Source organism: Chiloscyllium punctatum, chromosome 1 (genome assembly GCF_047496795.1).
Source record: "Chiloscyllium punctatum isolate Juve2018m chromosome 1, sChiPun1.3, whole genome shotgun sequence".
NCBI classification, from domain to species: domain Eukaryota; kingdom Metazoa; phylum Chordata; class Chondrichthyes; order Orectolobiformes; family Hemiscylliidae; genus Chiloscyllium; species Chiloscyllium punctatum.
The window spans coordinates 77,270,338-77,285,693 of NC_092739.1; the positions used below are offsets into that span (position 1 = coordinate 77,270,338).

The following is a 15,356-nucleotide window of genomic DNA, read 5'->3' on the forward strand; positions in this document are numbered from 1 at the left end:
CACTGGTTACAAAGGCCCAACAATGTCTCTTCTTCCTCAGGCAGCTGAGGAAATTTGGCATGATGGTGAATACTCTTGTCAATTTTATCGGTGTGCCATCGAGAACATTCTGTCTGGATGTATCACTACCTGACATGGCAACTGTACCGTTCAAGATCGGAGATGGTTACAGAGAGTGGTGAACTCAGCCCAGACAATCACAAAGGCCTACCTCCCATCTATAGAATCTATCTACCAGGCTCGCTGTCAAGGAAAGGCTGCCAGCATTCTCAAAGATCCATCCCACCCTGGCAATGTTTTTCTACAACCTCTACCTTCGGGGAGAAGGTACAGAAGCCTGAACACATGAACCAGCCGGTTTTGAAACAGTTACTACCCTACTGTTATTAGATTATTAAATGGACTCACAAACTCTTAGCATTCGCAAGTACCTGTGTTTTGGTTTTTGACGCTGTTTACTTATCTTTGCTATTTAACTATGTGATCTGCCTGTACTGCTTGTAAGACAAAGCTTTTCACTGTATCTAGGTACACGTGACAATAAATTCAATTCAATTGAATTCAATTCAAAGTGCATATCAAGAATTCATTTTCTAGAATGAAGAGTTTAATCCTCTCAGTCATGGCTAACAACTAAGTATTAGGAGAAGTTGTAGTTTATGGTAGGATGAATAAACTTAAAGGTAGTTTTGGAAATTAAGGGATAAACCAAATAGCAGCACTTAAAGTGTCATAATCTAGGGAAGTGGCTTAAAATTGACCTATATAAAATGGCAGATCTCTGTGAAGGTACTGACTGCTCTCCCAATTAATATTCCTGAGGCTGGATCTCAGGCCAGCCTGTCATTCCAAATGGGGATCAATATTTTGTAATCAATCTGTTCAGTGATGTTGTTACATGCCTTTGGATCAGATTTAGACTTGAAGCCGACCTCCTGGCTAAGAGGTGGACCCATTTGCCACTGATCCACTTTGACCCTCAAATGATTGTATACAAGCTCTCTGTGCACCATTTGTTATGTTTAAAAATTGACAAAAAACAATTTGTAGGCCTTCAAGCTTAGACTTTTAGGAGAGTCTTTGATGTTCAAGTAAAAACTTATTGAAGGTAGTAAAAAACAGATAATTTGGTTGGACAAATGTAAACCAGTTTTTTATGCAATGTAATTATAGTGTTTTTTTCACTTAAAGCAAAACGCTGGACCTTCAAACTTTCAGTTGTTTGGAAAACATCGTGGATATTTTTAGCTCTGGAAATTATTTTCAGTGATTTGTGAAGGAAAGGTATTATTTGATTGTGTTTCAGGGATTTGTCCAGCAAATCATAATTTTAACTTTGAAACTCCTAATATAGTGACCAAAATCACAGAAAGCACCAATAAGCGATATTTTCATATAGGAATTTTCATAGGAAATAAGAACATAAGAACCAGGAGCAGGAGTCGGCCTCTGGCCCTTTGAGCCCGTCCACCACACAATACGATCATGGCTGATCTTTTTGTGGTCTCAGCTCCACTTAGCCGTACTCTCAACACATCCCTTAATTCCTTTATTGTTCAAAAAAAATTATCTTAGCTTTAAAAACATTTACTGAAATAGCATCAACAACTTTACTTGGTAAGGAATTCCATAGGTTCACAACCTCCTTCTCTATTCAGTCCTAAATCTGCTCCCCTAATTTTGAGGCAATGCCCTCTTGTCCAAGTTTCTACTGCCCACGGAAACCTCCTCTCTACTTCTATCTTATCTATTCCCATCATAATTTAAATTTTTCTATGAGATCCCCCCTCATTCATCTGAAAAAATTGCAAAGCAGTTATTATCAGAGTTTAAAACTTTTTAAAGAATGATAATGCACGTGGATTTATATGATGTCAGTATGCATGTGGATTTATATGATGTCAGACCTGGTACACATTGATTCATTCAATTCCATGTTGCAGAGATATTACATGCATTAACACCAAATCTAGAAATCCATTTGATTGAATAAACAAGGCAAAACTATTAGCATTCTTATGTCATAATGAAAACAGTTTGTTATTATTTCAAAATTCCCTTTTATAGATAGAGCAGTACTGCAAGAGTTTGCACACTTCATGAGATCACTCCCATTCATTCTCATCTGGAGACCAAAATTTGACATCTCCCATAATCTCATGAGCCGTCTAGTGTAAGACTTCAGTGATTGGCACTGGAAGTGAAAATATATTTTAAGACATCAAAAAGCTTTTTCTGCTCATCGGCAATAACTAATGGTTTGTAACACACTGGTTATTATAAGTAATGAAATGGCTGCTTCTGTAACTCTTGATTACTTTGTCTCTGTTCTTTACTAATTATTATATTTCAATCTGTGGAGCTTATAACTAGTGACAAACTGATTTAATGGTTGCCAAAACTTTAATTAGGTTTCTTTTTATTCTTGAATAATTAATGCCTCTCAGTATGCAGAGCTGCTCTGCATTCTTAGTACATGCAATTTTTAGATAAATAAAAATGAAATATGAAAGGAGTTGTACTTTGTCTTTTTAATATCAATAATGATGTATCATCATCTTCCTTTGAACATTTGACTTTTATTTACTTCACCCAGTTAATCTTGCCAGCCCTAACTTTCTCTGTGGGCTTCAGTAGCAATATGATTAACCTGTTCGAATTGTGTCCCTGGCAAATTGAATAAGGTACTAATGATTGGAATCTGCAGCTATTTTTACAGAGATTGCCTACATTCAGAATGACACATTATATTCTGAATGCTCCTCCAATTTGTTGTTAATTCTTGCTTTAATTGGTAAATGTTTGGTGTGTAAATCAATAATTTCACTGCCTATAAAGCCTACATTTGAGAATTTCATCTCCTTTAAATAAACACAACCACCTAAAAACTATTTCATTCCCATTAAATCCCCATAAAGTCCTCAGCAGGAAATATATAGTGCTCAAGGTGGTGTCTTTACTTTCTGATTTCTAATTGATTATCCTGTTTTCAATCAGCAAGCTAGAAAAAGCAATTGAGAACTGATTCAAGTATTTTAGTTGTTCATGGATGGAACATTTTGTCAAAGCACGGCCATCTTTAATTTTCCATAAGAAGGGTATGGTGACCTAACTTCATGTACCATTCAGGACAGGATATGATCTGCCTGTAATGCACGCAAAATAAAATTTTCACTGTACCTGTGATAATGATAAATTAAATCAAATTACATCAAACAATTATGCTGACAACCTATTGAGGATTATTAATCAGGTTCATTGCAGACTAGAAATATTAAACTTTGTTTTTCTCTCTCCCCAGTTGTTGCCAGACCTGCTGATTTTCTCCAATACTTTCCGTTTTTATTTCAGATTTCCAGCATCTGCAGTATTTTGCTTTACATGTCCTTATTTCAAATCAACAAAAATGGGGAGGGACATCCATTCGCTGGCTCATTTCTCATTTCAGGAGCAATGCTTTGACCAATCAGAATTAGGTTTAAAATGTACATAAAGCCTGGCAGTAAACTGTCAATCATAGATAACTGGTGCATTCTTCATGGCAATGCCTCTACCAATCCGAGTTCACTTGTCAGCCAATCAGCATCTTCCTCTCATACAGGATAAATGTTAGTCTCCCCCTTAAATGGTATTCTTGCAAATTGTCCTGGTGAGTGCAAAATGATAAGCCTCAACAAAATATGTGTACTACCAAATGATTATTTATAAATTATCTGCAGTAGGTACAGCTAGATAGGAATTTCTAGGATTCTGACCGAGTAATGATGGAAAAACAATTACAGTGCAACCTTGATTATCCAAACGAGATAACTGATTGTTTAGATAACTGATCTGATTGTAAACAAGCGGTAATTTGAGTGGTGGTTATTGAACATGCCTTGATCATCCAGTAATGCACGCCAGAATGCTGTTTAACTGAGAACTGAATGCTGAGTTGCCCAATACTGCTTTTACGGGACCTTGAGATCTTGTTCAGATAATCCAAAATTCAGATAATTGATGTTCTAATAATTGAGGTTGTACCTTATATACTTCTAAGTCAGGATAAAGGACAAAAGCCTGCAGCTTGTGGTGTTCCCATGTGCCTGCTCCCTTTGTTTTTCAAGGCTCTAGTGAAAAAAGTAGAGGGTTTGGAAGGTGCCGGGGAGAGCAGCAGCTAGTGAATTGAAATACCGCTAATTAAACAAATCTGGAATTTTAAAAATCTAATTTCATTAAAGGTGACCATGAAACTACTGAATTGATATAAGCCCTATAATGTTCACCAATGTCCTTGAGATGTCCTTATTACCCTGTCTGGCCAATATGTGAATCCAGATCCACAGCAATGCGATTGACCCTTAAATTCCCACTAGAATAGTCCAGGAAAATACACAATCAAAATGGCTAATAAGCATATAACTGTCTGCTTCAAATGGCATTGATCAAGGCAGCAAGCATGTCAAAGGTGCACCCAGCACAGTTATGAAGGTTTATGGACCTGTTGTATTATCAGAAGAAGTCATAATCACCTCTTCAATGACAAATGGCAATGGATAAATGCTAGCCTTGCAAATATGTCCACATCCAATGATAGATATTTTAAATGTCCACATTCATAATTAAAGGCAGGCACTGTGTGTTTTTCCAAATGCTAGGCTAATTATTATTCCCTCAACTTCTATAATCCAATATAAAGTTATGTGTTACCAAAAGTGTATAGCTCATTTTCACCTCTTGGTCTTTGATACACCAATAAATATTCATAATCAGAACTGGTATGAAAACAGTGTCCTGTCAAAATGCTAATTCATGGCTTTTTATTTGTTACTGCTGTCTTCAGTATACTTGTCTTGCATTTTAAATAATTGTGAAAAATGCTGCTAACTATCAATCAAATTAGATAACCGTCCTCACTTCAAGTGAATGGATTTCAAGTTATTTTCAGTAATTATTGGCAACAGAATTATTATTTAGCATTGTCAGCAATTGTAATAATCAGCTATTTATTTGATAATGTGGGGTTAATTTTAATCTTTCACTGTCCAGTGAGGATGATCCATGAGAGAAATTAAATTCAGTCCAGATTCACTTGTTGACCTGAATATACACTGTTCCTGACTGGTAACATCTTGTCTTCATCGACTTGTTTGACCTTCCTGTTGTGTGAACATTTGCTCTTGGGCATTATTTAACTGTAGGCATCATGGCGAATGATGTACTCAGTCTTAGAGGAAATTCAATCCCATAAGGGAAACCTCATGGGATGCAACTCAATGGCCAGAATAGCCTATAATAAGTCACATTATTGAATCTTTAGAGAGGCACAAAGAAATCTTCTATATCGTTTGTTCTGATGTGTGTCTTATTGGCATCTTTGAGCTTCCACATCTTTTCCCCCAATCCTGTATCATTTGCTTTATACTGGGTTCATTCCCTTCAATCGCAAGCAATGGCCAGCCCTATCTCCTACTTACAGGCCTATGGGCACTTGAGAATTTGAATTTTACTTACAAGTACTGGAAATTAAAAAAAAGCTATTCACAGCAAAAGTAACCATCAAGTTCCTGAATTATCATAAAAACACATTAGGTTCACTAATTCTCCTAAAGGAAAGAAACCTGCTATACTTTGCTGATCTCGTCAATATGTGACTCCCACATCAATAGAGTTGATTTGCCTTGATTGGTTAGAACATTAAATAAAGGAGTTGGGATGTCATGCTGTGGCTGTACAGGATAGCTGCGTACAATTCTGGTTGTCTTTCTATAGGAAGGATGTTGTTAAACTTAAAAGAAGATTTACAAGAAGTTGCCAGGACTGGAGGGTTTGAGTTATAGGGAGAGGCTGAATAGGCTGGGGCTCTTCTCCCTGCAGTGTCAGAAACTGAGGGGTGACCTTATAGAGATAACAGGTTCTGGCCTTGACATCAATGATTACAATCCAATATTTTATAACATTTGAAGTTCCTATCTTCCACTTAGATTTTTGATTGACAAGGGATCAAGAGAGGAAGTTGGGTTTAAGGCCATAGCCAAATCAACCCTGATTTTTTCGAACAGAAGAGTGGGCTCAAAGGATAAAATGGCCAATTCCTTCTTCAAAAGCTTATGTTCCAAAAATGATATTAACATATTCAAATAATGTTGGCAAATGTTTTACATGTTAACTGGGGGAGATAGTGCTATAGTGATAATTCCAGAGGCCCAAAATAATCTCTGGGGACATGGATTTAAGACCCACTATGGCAACAATAATAACTAAATCTTGCATGAAAATCTCGTATCAGTAATGATGATATGAAAGCATCATCGCTTGTTGCAAGTAACTATCTGATTCATAAGTGTCTTTTAGGGAAGGAAATCTTGCCAGTCTGGCTTAATAATGCTTTCAGTTTCACAGCAATGAGGATGACTCTTAGCTACTTTCTAAAGTGGCCAATCAAGTCACTCAGTTCAAGGCCAAGTAAGAACGGGCAACACTTAATGACCGTGTCACCAATGCCCACGTTCCATGAAAGAATAAAAGAAAATGATTTTTCATATGCAAACATTGATGCTGGATCAGATTCAGTTGTTTCAGGTAGTACTATAGAGATGTGAAACATCATTACTTTCATGTAATATTGAAGCTACTTGCACATTGGAAGACCTTCCAATGTTGATTTTCCTGCCAATTTTCTCCAGTGTCACTACATTGTACTACCATATGCTTGTATCATCCTGCTGCTCTTGCATTGCAAAATTAATGCCCCCCCCCCCCCATATTTGCTGAGAATTTTGTAGGAACACAGGCAAGAGTGCACAGTCTCTTAGCAAAACCATAATTCAGAAAACACTGTACAAACCAAGATGGATCATGGAAAATATTTAACTGATTTAATTTGATTTGATTTATTACTGTCAAGCATATCGAGGTATCGTGAAAAGTGTTGTCTTGCATACTTTACAGGCAGATCGTACTATACGAGTACATCAGGGTAACAGAACAGAGCTCAGGATACAATGTTACAGCTGCCGAGAAGGAGCAGTGAGAGATCAACATTAACATTGAAGAGGTCCACTCAAAAGTCTGATAACAGTGGGAGAAGAAGCTATTCTTGAATCATACGACATCAGGTTATAGTCCAACAGGTTTATTTGGAAGCACTAGCTTTTGAAGTGTTGCTCCTTCATCAGGTAGTTGTGATGAACTGCACAATTATGATTGGTGGCATGGTGGCTCAGTGGTTAGCACTGCTGTCTTATAGCACCAGGGTCCCAGGTTCAATTCCAGCCTTGGGTAACTGTCCATGTGGATTTTGCACATTCTCCCCATGTCTGTGTGGTTTTCCTTGAGTGCTCCGGTTTCCTCTCACAATCCAAAGATGTGCAGGTTAGGTGAATTGGCTGTGCTTAATCGCCCATTGTGTTAGGTGCATTAGTAATGGGTCTGGGTGGGTTATTCTTCGGAGGGTTGGTGTTGGGCTGAAGGGCTTGTTTCCACACTGTAGGGGATCTAGTCTAAAAAACCTGGTGCTGTGTGACTTTTAACTTTGTACATCACAGTCCAATACCTGCACCTCCAAATCTTGAATTGTACATGTATTCAAACTTTTATATCTTCTGCCTGACAGAAGAGGGTAGAAGAGAGTATAACCGGAGATGGGGGGGTCTTTGATTATGTTGTTTGCATTTCCGATGCAGCAGAAAGTATAGATGCAATTAAAGAATGGGAGGCTGGTTTGTGTGATGGACTGGGCTGTGTTCACAAATCTCTGTAGTTTCTTATGGTCTTGGGAAGAGCTGTTGCCTTACCAAGCTGTGATGCATCCAGATAGGATGCTTTCTATGGTACATCTAAAAAAACTTGTAATAGCCTTTATGGACAATTTAATCTCACTATATGCATTAATTTATTGGCATGAACCTGTACCTTGAATAATAGAGTGAAATGCAATCTCAGTTGCAACAAGAAGAATACCATTGCATATTACCTTGCTAATGGTGCACCACAAATGTTTACCTGGGATATTTAACACTCAAAAGCTAATCTCACTTTACTCTAATGTGTGAGCTGGAGTTGTCAGTTTTTATCTGGTGTGACAGATGCCACACTCAGGAGCCAAACAGGCACCTGGAGACTATTATGTCTGTGCTAATTGCTGTGGTATTAATTCAAGTCCACAGAGATGCCAGGATATAACTTTGATATGTGACTTCTGACCCTAACCTATGACAGTATAGTGATATAACTTGCTTGCAGTGTTGCCTTTGAAATGTATGCTTGATTGGCAAACAGAGGTCAGAAATTAGCTTTAGCATTAATGTAGTAGAACATGTCGTTTTTGTATGGACTACTGTGAAAATTGCCCCCATAAGATTATAATTACAAATAATAACAAGGAAACAATCATTCTCATTAAAGATCAGTTTATCCAAAAAGATAACAAAACTATTGTCTTTTGATTTTCGGTCTAAAAAGTAGATTCCATGGAAATGAATCTTTATATATGGTTGTCAGGCAAGCTTCATCTCTTCTGACCTATTTTCTCTTCAAACTGGTTGTGATCTCGCTTTAAAATGAATTCATACCATGTTGCTCTTTGTTATGTGGTCATGCAGCTCACTCCACGACTGTTCAGATGAAGGTTGCTGCCACCAGCTTCTTTAAGTTAGGAAACTATAAGTTTGGTTTAATCTAGTGTATAGAGGAAAACCACTTCCTGGTCAGGTTAGAAGCATCTCAGGTTAGTACATGTATTCCCCACTAACTGAAAGTGGAGCGTTCCTGGGAAACCTTTCGTAAGCTGAAAATGACGTAAAGCGAAGATGCATGATTTATATAGGAAAAGGTTCGTAAAAGCAAAAATCTTTTTGAATTTGCAACAACAGGCGCTAATGTAGGTCTTTTATAAAAATGAAATGGTGTAAAACAAATGTTCGAAAAGCAGGGGATACTGTAGTTGAAAAGATGCAGTTTTTTGCATGGTAACAATGTGTTACAGGTTAAATTGACAGGATAGACATTGATACTGAGACTTTGAGGAAGGCCAGATGTTAAGTCTCAGTTCTTCAAAATTTGAAGTTGTTTTGCTTGCAAGTCTATACAATGTCATTATAGTAAATAGTAGTTTGGCTATCCTCTGTAATAAACCTTTCCGATCCTTTCTGACTCATGTGCAACATCTCCCACCAAGTTACCTTTCTCATTATCAATGTGACACATTGCATAAAATAGCATTTATCACAACACCATCCCCTTCAGTCTGATTTTACAAATTCAGGCAATCTGGAGGTTTCAATGTTCTCCAGCATGTAATCTCTTTGGACATGGAAGTCTGGTAATATGTTGGGTGGAAGACTATTAGCTTTGATTCTCTTCCTGACAGTCCAAGGTCTGTAGGTAACTTACATTATCATGTTTCCCATGTTCTGTTGCAATGGCCAACTAGCATATTTATAGACTACAATACTGGTAGTGTATGGGGTAGCAAGGGCCAAGTGGTCCTAGATTGTGTTCAGGAGAATTTCCTCCAGTAGTAAGCACCAAGTCTGTTAAGAAAGGATGCATGTTGGCCCTGGTGATTGGAAATTAGATGGGCCAAGTAGATAAGCATCTGTGAGGAAACAGTTAAGAGACAGTGGTCATTTATCATAACACTTATGATGAATTAAAATGGTCAATCCACAGTAAGAAAATAGTAATCAGCAGAGACCCGAATTCAGTGGGGCAAGATTGGAGCTGGACCAAATCCAATTGTAAGACATAGGAGCAGCAGTAAATCATTTGGCAAATCGAGTCTGTTGTGCCATTCAATGAGAGAGCTGCTCTGATAATCCTCAAGTCCTCTGTCCTGCCATTTCCCTATTACTCTGGATTCCCTTATTGATCAAAAATCTATTTCTCTCAGCTTTGAGTATACTTCATGACCCAAACCCTACTGTCATCTGCGATAAAGAAGTCCAGAGATTCACTGCCCTGTATTAGAAGAATGCTTTGTCAGCACAGAGGAAAAAAATATTCTCAGGTACAGACAATACCCAGCTATTAAAAGTGAATGCTTTATCTGTTAAACAATAGGTCACCATTTCAGAAAAGCAAGAAATTAAAGAGCTACTCACACAAAGAGGTTAACAAGGTAGGACAGTCCACTTCAGAAAATAAACTTCAGTGGTTGTTTGGGTAATCTTGAGAAGATTACATTTTATCAGAGTGATGCGTTGTCAATGGTCATCTCTCCAATTTGAAGTTAGACACTGGAATGAGTATCATTACATTATTAGACAGTAAACTATGATAAAGAAATCACAGTGTATGGCTGACAACAGTGAAAAAAGATGGGAAATCAGATGGACCAGCTGGTACTGACTAAGACACCAGAAATGACAACATCAAACTCAACTGTGTTGGACCTGTAATGTCAAATTCGTGGAATTCCCTCCCTAATGACATTTCCAGTCTACCAATGGAGCATGGACTATAACAGCTCAAGAAGATAGCTTACCATACCTTCTCGAGGATAACTAGGGACAGGTAATAAATGCTGGTCTAGCCAATTGCTATACTGGTACTGAGGTCTAGTGTCTTACTTGTATTATTTGTAGTTTTGTAGAATTGGCTGGACTCTGCTGATTTCCCATGTCAAGACTGATCTTCTCTTAGGACTGATCTGTGTTCCTTCCAGAACTCTGCTTTACTTGCTATTAGAGTGGCATTCTCCACAATCAGATCTTCTTTGAACTGTGATAAATGTGATGGAAACTCATCAGCAATTCCTGCAATAATTCTCTCCTAGCAATTCTAACTTGAAGTCACCATTGTCACACTTCTCCACTAATCTGTAGATATTGTTATTAAAATCAACAATATGTTCTCCTTGATGTTGAATGCTTTTTTAAACCTTGCTCTTTTAAGGACATTATTAGTTATGAAGTTGAAGAAATTGATAATGACTTTCAGTAATTCTTCAAAAGTATTTGTTGCTTCTTGTACCCCTAAGCAAGGTTCAACCAAAAATCAGCAGTACTCCAAATTTTGTATAGAAATATATTTGCTTCTTCAGCTTCTGATTCATTATTGTATTTGAAAGCTATTCTGTATTTCATAAATTATTGTCTTTAAGAAGTCCAATTCTGTGTTTAATTTTGGGCTAACTGAGTCCTGATCTCACACAAGTGTTCACCTGTAGCATGAACAGTCAAACGAAATATACATTGCTGCCCACCTTGCTGTATAAGCTATCACTAACAATGAAACTTGCTGCCAGCATTCTCTTTAAATATAAAAGAAAGTATCTGTTTTATCTCACGTGGCAAAGAAAATCCACGTTCTGGTCTAACTAAAAGAATCTCTTGTAGTTGACAAGATAGAATTTATTGCATGTTAACAATTCATTCCAAGTTACATTGATATGATAGGCATTGTTGTAGAAACTTTGAGCAGGACAAGATGTTAGGTCTCACTCCTTCAAAATACTAAACTATTTTGCCTACAAGTCCACTCAACATCATCATAGCGGGTGGTGTTCATGGTACATCTCAGTATTAACCCTTTGGGAGCCTTTCAGAATGACATACAACAATCTTCATACTGGGCACTGATTACCAGTCTTTTGATCTGTCGTACAATATGAAGAAATTTTGAACACAGACTTTTCAGTTTTATAAGACAATACTTTTAATTTAAATATTTGACATTTCCTATTCACTCTGTGCAGAAATGATCCATCTCTTAATAAATTTTCAATAAATATACAATGATAATGATACCCATCTTGATTAGGAACCTGATAAAGCACCTTGTGCAATTCATTATTTTTTTGAGTTGTGATTATTACCATTATCAAAATGCAGGTTGAGATTTAGAGCACTGCCATTAAGTGGTTAGGAATCAGTCTTCCAACTCTGACACTTTATCTAACTGCTCAGAAAAAATAAATCAGTTCTGTCAGAGGCCTGGGGATAATCAACTTTTGGACTTGAACCCTGGATCATACTGACACGGCCCAAAACCACATTTCTGTGGTAATGCCTAAAATGTCTTTAAGTGTAATGTTCAGGAAGTAGCAAATACCTGAAATACAAGACAAGGCTTATCTGGAATTTACCATTATGCAAATATTTATAGTGAGCTAATAAGCAGCATCTCATCTGCTAAACATTATTGTAAGATCAGGCTCATATGCGTAAACATTGTGAACATTTTCTAAACAGTTTTATTAGTTGTATCAGTAAGAGTCAAAATATTTATCCAACTGCTTATGTCTAATATGTATTGTCAAAAAGATGAAACTATTTTAAGTAGCTTAGCCTCAAAGCGAAACTCTACTAACATCTTCTTTTCTCTTATTTATGGTAAAATTGTTTCAGTTGTTACAGTATATAGAGCTGTGTATCAAGTTGCCTGTTTGAAGATAAAACATTAATATATAAATTATTCACTTCTTATACCTCTTTTTTGGGAAACTCACATGACAGGGCAAGTTCTTTTGAACTATTTTTAAAAATTTATTTTCTGCTTGTACACATAATAAGTGATTACAGTTTATTTATGTTTCCCTCATTCATGATAATGAAAAGATTCTGTGACATCCAATGTGATGTTTTCCATCTCCTGGGCTAGATTTTTTGCACTTTCATTTATTGTTGCTGAAAATATCATGAAAAATAGGTATGGCTGATAGCAGAGTTGTAAGTTCAGTGTCTAGCAGTGAAAATTAACGAGATGTACCAGCAAATGTCCCACAGTCAATGGGTTCAGGTTGCTGACTTTAGCATTCAGGAGCATTGTTCAAATGGCTTCAGTCTTTCATGCCTGAAAAAAGAAACAGATTGCAAGGGTTCCTACTTCCAAACTTGATTCATTCACCCTTGCTGAGGAGTCTATATATGTAGATGCCGAAAACATGTAACTGAGTCTCTGGCTTGGATCCTTGCAGCTTAATGTAGCAATGTCAATCATATCCTATCATGGCTGCCAGCTGCTTCGGATGCTGCACTAGGCAGTTAGCTCATGCCTTCCTGAGGGGCTTAGGTGCCAAGCTTGCCTCATTCTCAATTCAGGTGTTTACATTTTCAAATTTTATTACAAAAGCAATACCGCTGATAATTGCCCCTTCGTTTTCCCCACTCTTTATCATAACAGCTGGGCTATGAGGGATTCTTGCCTCTGTTTCATGTTTAAAGGCATGAAACTGGTAGTAACTGGTAGTCTTGCTCATATGTACACAGTCAATAGTACCTGAGTGAAAAGACAGAAGCTGGCTGGCACCTAAAGAGCAGTACTCTAGCATGAGTCACAGTTCTTATTGGAGGGAGAAAAGAGATCAGGCGGAGAATGTCCTGCCTTTGTAAAACTGAACCTAACACAAAAATTAAACTCTGCTATGGCAAAGTTGTTTGGGATTTTGTCTTTGATATGACGGACTGGATTTTGAACATGAGTTCAGGAATTGGACACCCAGATGAATTCTGGGACCCTGACCTTGCAGCTGTGTTGCACTTGTAATTAAACTTTTTAAATGTAAACATACGAACTGAGAATGAAACAAACTTGGCACTCCAGCACCACCAGAAGGCATGAGCTGACTGCCGGCAGCAGAGTTGAAAGTCGATAGCAGCCCTATTAGACCAGCCACCCCTTTGTGGAATGGAGAAGGCAGTTCCTTAGAAAGTCAGAAGCTGGAAAATGGCAGGGGTTAAGGGATGATAGATTTAGGATAGATATCACAGCACAGCCTTAAAGTAAAGGGAAGGCCTTTTACAACAGAGATAAGGAGACATTTCTTCAGCTGGAGAGTGGTGAATCGATGGAATTCACAGTCACAGAAGGCTAAGAAGGCCAGGTCATGGAATATATTTAATTTGGAGATAGATAGGTTCTTGATTGTTAAGGAGATCAAGGGTTACGGGGAGAAAGTGGAAGAATGGTGTTGAGAAACTCATCGGTCATGATTGAATGGCTGAGCAGACTCAATGGGCTGAATGGCCTAATTTCTGCTCCTATGTCTTATGGTCTTATGTGGAATGCTGATGCTTGCAAAGAAAAGGGACAGTGATCAACCCCAAACTTGGCAAATAGACATAAAATTTCTAATGTCTCTAGCAAACCCAAAATCTGGATGTTTACAGATTCAGTGTGCCTGGATGACAAAGACTATGGCAATTATTATAAAGAAGAAGAAATGTATTTATGATAGATATTGAGTCCCAGGCCCAGACTGACTGTAGAAGGTTCAGAGGGGTGGGAGTAATGTGAATTAGAGAACAAAAAGAGACTGGGAGCCATTGTGAAATGTAATCCCTGCCTTCTATAGGCATATATATAGTGAAAGGGAGGTAAAAGGAGGAAGGGAACTAAACAGGAAGCAAAAGGTTGATTTATAGATAGGGTTAGAGGGTATAGATTTAAAAAATACTTTGCATCAATTTTTACCAAGAAAAGAGATGCTATACAGGAAATAGAGAAAGGAGTATATTCAGTCATTAGAAGTGTTTAAAATTGATAGAGGAGGAAGATATTGGACAGACTGTCTGCATTTAATGTTAACAAGACACCAGGATGAGATGAGATGCATCCAAGGAAGTAAGAATGGAAATTGCAGAAGCATTGGCCGGAATCATTCAGTCTTCCTTAGACTCAGGAATGATATCAAAGGACTGAAGGATTGCTAACACTACATTCTTGTTCAAGAAAATATTGTAAGGATAAGCTAAGCAACTCCAATTTAATTTCAGTGGTGGGGAAACTTCTACAAACTATATCTTGAGAGAAAATTAATAGTTCACATGGACAACTTTTGATTAATTAAAGCTAACCAACATGGAATTCTTAAGGGAAAATCATGTTTAACTCATTTGTTGGAGTTTTTGAAGAGATAATCAAGAGTATCTTTTGAGGGTAATGCTATTTATGAGCTGAACATGGACTTCCAAAAACTATTTGCTTCAGTGATGCATGACAGAGCTGTGAGCAAAGTTAGAGCTTGTGCAATAAAGGAACAGCAACAACATGGATCCAGATTAGTTGAGTGACAGGAAACAGGGAGGAATGTTTAAAGCATGTTCTTCATTGGAACATAGAACATAGAACATTACAGTTCAGTACAGGCCCTTCGGCCCTTGATGTTGCGCAGACTTGTGAAAATAATCTGACGCCCATCTAATCTACACCATTCCATTATTATCCATATGTATGCCCAATGCCCATTTAAATGCCCTTAACGTTGACGAATCTACTACTGTTGCAGGCAGGCCTTTCCACGCCCTTACTACTCTCTGAGTGAAGATGCAGGTACAGTTACAACATTTAAAAAACATTTGGATAAACCTATGTTTTAAAAAAATATTTGGAGGGATATGGGTCAAGTGCAGGCAGATGGGACTAAGTTTAGTTTG

At 37.5% G+C, this 15,356-nt stretch overlaps 1 protein-coding gene across 1 annotated transcript in view; it reads right to left on the reverse strand.

The window, feature by feature from the left end:
- lnx1 (ligand of numb-protein X 1) overlaps window positions 1-10,100 on the reverse strand; it is a 220,510-nt gene extending 210,410 nt beyond the window's left edge. Inside the window, exon 1 of the mRNA XM_072569430.1 lies at window positions 10,083-10,100. The gene's annotated coding sequence lies outside the window, so the exon portion shown is untranslated. The remainder of the gene's footprint in view (window positions 1-10,082) is intronic.
- Between the last annotated feature and the right edge of the window lie 5,256 nt (window positions 10,101-15,356).